We start from the raw sequence: 7,391 nt of genomic DNA, 5'->3' as shown, positions 1-7,391 counted from the left end.
TTCGGCGAATGCTGGTTTCTGGCACACCGGCACCCCCAAATGTCTTTCGTTGGTGCTTAAATTTTGCATGGCCGATTTATCTGACCCCAGGAACTTTCTATGCGATTTCCGCAGAATTTTGTTCCAGGACCCCGGAATCCCGAAAAACCGTGTAATGCTGGATTCTGGCACACTGGCACCCCCAAATGTCTTCCGTTGGTGCTCAAATTTTGCGTGGCCGCTTTATCTGACCCCAGGAACTTTCTATGCGATTTCCGGAGAATTTTATTCCGCGACCCCGGAATTCCGAAAAACCGTGTATTATACACTTCAATTTCAAACCGTTCGGGAGGTCAGAGGACACGGTTTCTTTTTCTCCCTGTTTTTCAATCACGCGTCCTACCTCATTTCAGGAGTTAACCTTTTCGATTTCAACCTCAAATAACGAGCTTTAACTCATTTTTCACGATAATCCGAGTTTCGGCGAATCTTTGGTTTCGCACACAGGACCCCAAATGTCTTCCATTGGTGCTTACATTTTTCGTGGCCGCTTATATCGACCCCGGGAACTTTCTATGCGATTTCCGGAGAATTTTGTTACGGGACCCCGAAATCCCGAAAAACCGTGTATTATACACTTCAATTTCACCGTTCGGGAGGTCGACGGACCGGTTTTTTTTTCTCCTGTTTTTCAATCACGCGTCCTACCTCATTTCAGGAGTTAACCGCTCGATTTGACCTCAAATAACGAGCTTTAACGCATTTTTCACGATAATCCGAGTTTCGGCAAATCTTTGGTTTTCGGCATACCAAAGACCCCAAATGTCTTCCGTTGGTGCTCAAATTTTGCGTGGCCGCTTTGTCTGACCCCAGAAATTTTCTATGCGATTTCCGGAGAATTTTGTTCCGGAATCCCGAAAACCGTGTAATCTTTGGATTCTCGCACACTGGCACCCCAAATGTCCTCCGTTGGTGCTCAAATTTTGCGTGGCCGCTTTATCTGACCCCAGGAACTTTCTATGCGATTTACGGAGAATTTTATTCCGGGACCCGGAATCCCAAAACCGTGTATTGGTAGTTCGGGAGGTCGTACCGGACCCGGTTTCTTTTTCTCCCTGTTTTTCAATCACGCGTCCTACCTCGTATCAGGAGTTAACCTTTTCGATTTCAGCCTCAAATAACGAGCTTTAACTCATTTTTCACGATAATCCGAGTTTCGGCGAATCTTTGGTTTTCGCACACCAAGCACCCCAAATGTCTTCCATTGGTGCTTACATTTTTCGTGGCCGCTTTATCTGACCCCAGGAACTTTCTATGCGATTTCCGGAGAATTTTGTTCCGAGACCCCGAAATCCCGAAAAACCGTGTATTATACACTTCAATTTCAGCCGTTCGGGAGGTCGTACCGGACCCGGTTTTTTTTCTCCCTGTTTTTCAATCACGCGTCCTACCTCATTTCAGGAGTTAACCTGCTCGATTTCAGCCTCAAATAACGAGCTTTAACGCATTTTTCACGATAATCCGAGTTTCGGCAAATCTTTTTTCGCACACCAAGACACCCCAAATGTCTTCCGTTGGTACTCAAATTTTGCGTGGCCGCTTTGTCGACTTTTAAATTTTCTATGCGATTTCGGAGAATTTTGTTCGGGATCCGGAATCCCGAAAAACCGTGTAATGCTTTGGATTCGCACACCGGCACCCCAAATGTCTTCCGTTGGTGCTCAAATTTTGCGTGGCCGCTTTATCTGACCCCAGGAACTTTCTATGCGATTTCCGAGAATTTTATTCGGGACCGAATCCCGAAAAACCGTGTATTCACTAGTTCGGGAGGTCGTACCGGACCCGGTTTCATTTTTCCCGTTTTTCAATCACGCGTCCTACCTCGTTTGAGTTAACCTTTTCGATTTCAAACCTCAAATAACGAGCTTTAACGCATTTTTCACGATAATCCGAGTTTCGGCGAATCTTTGGTTTCGCACACCGCACCCCAAATGTCTTCCATTGGTGCTTACATTTTTCGTGGCCGCTTTATCGACCCCGGGAACTTTCTACGCGATTTCCGGAGAATTTTGTTCCGGACCCCGAAATCCCGAAAAACCGTGTATTATACACTTCAATTTCACCGTTCGGGAGGTAAATCGGACCGTTTTTTTTCCCTGTTTTTCAATCACGCGTCCTACCTCATTTCAGGAGTTAACTCGCTTCGATTTCACCTCAAATAACGAGCTTTAACGCATTTTTCACGATAATCCGAGTTTCGGCAAATCTTTGGTTTTCGGCACACCAAAGCACCCCAAATGTCTTCCGTTGGTACTCAAATTTTGCGTGGCCGCTTTGTCGACCCCGAAATTTTCTATGCGATTCGGAGAATTTTGTTCGGGACCGGAATCCCGAAAAACCGTGTAATCTTTGGATTCGCACACCGACACCCCCAAATGTCCTCCGTTGGTGCTTAAATTTTGCGTGGCCGCTTTATCTGACCCCAGGAACTTTCTATGCGATTTCCAGAGAATTTTATTCAGGGACCGGAATCCCGAAAAACCGTGTATTATTATACACTTCAATTTCAGCCGTTCGGGAGGTCGTACCGGACCCGGTTTCTTTTTCTCCCTGTTTTTCAATCACGCGTCCTACTTCGTTTCAGGAGTTAACCTTTTCGATTTCATCCTCAAATAACGAGCTTTAACACATTTTTCACGATAATCCGAGTTTTGCGAATCTTTGGTTTTCGGCACACCAAGCACCCCAAATGTCTTTCGTTGGTGCTTAAATTTTGCATGGCCGATTTATCGACCCCGGGAACTTTCTATGCGATTTCCGTTGAGAATTTTGTTCCAGGACCCCGGAATCCCGAAAAACCGTGTAATCTTTGGATTCGCACACCGGCACCCCAAATGTCTTCCGTTGGTGCTCAAATTTTGCGTGGCCGCTTTATCGACCCCAGGAACTTTCTATGCGATTTCCGGAGAATTTTGTTCCGCGACCCCGAATTCGAAAAACCGTGTATTATACACTTCAATTTCACCGTTCGGGAGGTCGCAGGACACGGTTTCTTTTTCTCCCCGTTTTTCAATCACGCGTCCTACCTCATTTCAGGAGTTAACCTTTTCGATTTGACCTCAAATAACGAGCTTTAACTCATTTTTCACGATAATCCGAGTTTCGGCGAATGCTGGTTTCTGGCACACCGGGACCCCCAAATGTCTTCCATTGGTGCTTACATTTTTCGTGGCCGCTTTATCTGACCCCAAGAACTTTCTACGCGATTTCCGGAGAATTTTGTTCCGGACCCGAAATCCGAAAAACCGTGTATTATATACACTTCAATTTCAGCCGTTCGGGAGGTCGTACCGGACCCGTTTTTTTTTTCCCCTGTTTTTCAATCACGCGTCCTACCTCATTTCAGGAGTTAACCTGCTCGATTTCAGCCTCAAATAACGAGCTTTAACGCATTTTTCACGATAATCCGAGTTTCGGCAAATCTTTGGTTTCGCACACCAAAGACCCCAAATGTCTTCCGTTGGTACTCAAATTTTGCGTGGCCGCTTTGTCCGACCCCAGAAATTTTCTATGCGATTTCCGGAGAATTTTGTTCAGGGACCCGGAATCCCGAAAAACCGTGTAATCGGATTTCGCACACTGGCACCCCCAAATGTCCTCCGTTGGTGCTTAAATTTTGCGTGGCCGCTTTATCTGACCCCAGGAACTTTCTATGCGATTTCCGGAGAATTTTATTCCGGGACCCCGGAATCCCGAAAAACCGTGTATTATTATACACTTCAATTTCAGCCGTTCGGGAGGTCGTACCGGACCCGGTTTCTTTTTCTCCCTGTTTTTCAATCACGCGTCCTACTTCGTTTCAGGAGTTAACCTTTTCGATTTCATCCTCAAATAACGAGCTTTAACGCATTTTTCACGATAATCCGAGTTTCGGCGAATGCTGGTTTCTGGCACACCGGCACCCCCAAATGTCTTTCGTTGGTGCTTAAATTTTGCATGGCCGATTTATCTGACCCCAGGAACTTTCTATGCGATTTCCGCAGAATTTTGTTCCAGGACCCCGGAATCCCAAAACCGTGTAATGCCGGATTCGCACACGGCACCCCCAAATGTCTTCCGTTGGTGCTCAAATTTTGCGTGGCCGCTTTATCTGACCCAGGAACTTTCTATGCGATTTCGGAGAATTTTATTCCGCGACCGGAATTCCGAAAAACCGTGTATTATACACTTCAATTTCGGCCGTTCGGGAGGTACGATGGGACACGGTTTCTTTTTCTCCCGTTTTTCAATCACGCGTCCTACCTCATTTCAGGAGTTAATCTTTTCGATTTGACCTCAAATAACGAGCTTTAACTCATTTTTCACGATAATCCGAGTTTCGGCGAATCGGTTGGTTTCGCACACCGGGACCCCCAAATGTCTTCCATTGGTGCTTACATTTTTCGTGGCCGCTTATATCGACCCCAGGAACTTTCTATGCGATTTAGGAGAATTTTGTTAGGGACCCCGAAATCCCGAAAAAAACCGTGTATTATACACTTCAATTTCAACCGTTCGGGAGGTCGTACGGACCGGTTTTTTTTTCTCCCTGTTTTTCAATCACGCGTCCTACCTCATTTCAGGAGTTAACCGCTCGATTTGACCTCAAATAACGAGCTTTAACGCATTTTTCACGATAATCCGAGTTTCGGCAAATCGGTTTTCGCATACCAAGACCCCAAATGTCTTCCGTTGGTGCTCAAATTTTGCGTGGCCGCTTTGTCTGACCCCAGAAATTTTCTATGCGATTTCCAGGAGAATTTTGTTCGGGACCGGAATCCCGAAAAACCGTGTAATCTTTGGATTCTCGCACACCGGCACCCCCAAATGTCCTCCGTTGGTGCTCAAATTTTGCGTGGCCGCTTTATCTGACCCCAGGAACTTTCTATGCGATTTCGGAGAATTTTGTTCCGGGACCAATCCCGAAAAACCGTGTATTCACTAGTTCGGGAGGTCGACGGACCGGTTTCTTTTTCTCCCGTTTTTCAATCACGCGTCCTACCTCGTATCAGGAGTTAACCTTTTCGATTTCAGCCTCAAATAACGAGCTTTAACTCATTTTTCACGATAATCCGAGTTTCGGCGAATGCTGGTTTCTGGCACACCGGCACCCCCAAATGTCTTCCATTGGTGCTTACATTTTTCGTGGCCGCTTTATCTGACCCCAGGAACTTTCTATGCGATTTCCGGAGAATTTTGTTCCGAGACCCCGAAATCCCGAAAAACCGTGTATTATACACTTCAATTTCAACTGTTCGGGAGGTCGTCACGGACCGGTTTTTTTTTCTCCCTGTTTTTCAATCACGCGTCCTACCTCATTTCAGGAGTTAACCTGCTCGATTTCAGCCTCAAATAACGAGCTTTAACGCATTTTTCACGATAATCCGAGTTTCGACAAATGCTGGTTTCTGGCACACCAGCACCCCCAAATGTCTTCCGTTGGTGCTAAAATTTTGCGTAGCCGCTTTATCGGACCCCAGAAATTTTCTATGCGATTTCCGGAGAATTTTGTTCCGGGACCCCGGAATCCCGAAAAACCGTGTAATGCTGGATTCTGGCACACTGGCACCCCCAAATGTCCTCCGTTGGTGCTTAAATTTTGCGTGGCCGCTTTATCTGACCCCAGGAACTTTCTATGCGATTTCCGGAGAATTTTATTCCGGGACCCCGGAATCCCGAAAAACCGTGTATTATATACACTTCAATTTCAGCCGTTCGGGAGGTCGTACCGGACCCGGTTTCTTTTTCTCCCTGTTTTTCAATCACGCGTCCTACTTCGTTTCAGGAGTTAACCTTTTCGATTTCATCCTCAAATAACGAGCTTTAACGCATTTTTCACGATAATCCGAGTTTCGGCGAATGCTGGTTTCTGGCACACCGGCACCCCCAAATGTCTTCCGTTGGTGCTTAAATTTTGCATGGCCGATTTATCTGACCCCAGGAACTTTCTATGCGATTTCCGCAGAATTTTGTTCCAGGACCCCGGAATCCCGAAAAACCGTGTAATGCTGGATTCTGGCACACTGGCACCCCCAAATGTCCTCCGTTGGTGCTCAAATTTTGCGTGGCCGCTTATCTCGACCCCAGGAACTTTCTATGCGATTTCCGGAGAATTTTATTCCGGACCGAATCCCGAAAACCGTGTATTCACTGTTCGGGAGGTCGCACGGACCCGGTTTCTTTTTCTCCCGTTTTTCAATCACGCGTCCTACCTCGTATCGAGTTAACCTTTTCGATTTCAGCCTCAAATAACGAGCTTTAACGCATTTTTCACGATAATCCGAGTTTCGGCGAAAAGTCGGTTTCGCACACCGCACCCCAAGTGTCTTCCATTGGTGCTTACATTTTTCGTGGCCGCTTTATTCGACCCCAGGAACTCTCTACGCGATTTCCGGAGAATTTTGTTAGGGACCTCGAAATCCCGAAAAACCGTGTATTATACACTTCAATTTCAGCCGTTTGGGAGGTCGAGGACCGTTTTTTTTTTCTCCCGTTTTTCAATCACGCGTCCTACCTCATTTCAGGAGTTAACTCGCTCGATTTCACCTCAAATAACGAGCTTTAACGCATTTTTCACGATAATCCGAGTTTCGGCAAATCTTTGGTTTCGCACACCAAAGACCCCCAAATGTCTTCCGTTGGTGCTCAAATTTTGCGTGGCCGCTTTATCCGACCCCAGGAACTTTCTATGCGATTTCCGGAGAATTTTATTCGGGACCAGAATCGAAAAACCGTGTATTCACTAGTTCGGGAGGTCGACGGACCCGGTTTCATTTTTTCCTCGTTTTTCAATCACGCGTCCTACCTCGTTTCAGGAGTTAACCTTTTCGATTTCAGCCTCAAATAACGAGCTTTAACGCATTTTTCACGATAATCCGAGTTTCGGCGAATGTTTGGTTTTTTCGCACACCGCACCCCCAAATGTCTTCCATTGGTGCTTACATTTTTCGTGGCCGCTTTATCGGCCCCGGGAACTTTCTACGCGATTTCAGGAGAATTTTGTTCCGGACCCGAAATCCCGAAAAACCGTGTATTATACACTTCAATTTCACCGTTCGGGAGGTCGAGGACCCGTTTTTTTTTTTCTCCTGTTTTTCAATCACGCGTCCTACCTCATTTCAGGAGTTAACCGCTCGATTTGACCTCAAATAACGAGCTTTAACGCATTTTTCACGATAATCCGAGTTTCGGCAAATCTTTGGTTTCGGCACACCAAAGACCCCAAATGTCTTCCGTTGGTACTCAAATTTTGCGTGGCCGCTTTGTCCGACCCCAGAAATTTTCTATGCGATTTCCGGAGAATTTTGTTCCGGAACCCCGGAATCCCGAAAAACCGTGTAATGCTGGATTCTGGCACACTGGCACCCCAAATG

This window comes from Silene latifolia, chromosome 10 (genome assembly GCF_048544455.1).
Source record: "Silene latifolia isolate original U9 population chromosome 10, ASM4854445v1, whole genome shotgun sequence".
Lineage (NCBI taxonomy): Eukaryota > Viridiplantae > Streptophyta > Magnoliopsida > Caryophyllales > Caryophyllaceae > Silene > Silene latifolia.
This window is presented reverse-complemented; position numbering follows the sequence as displayed.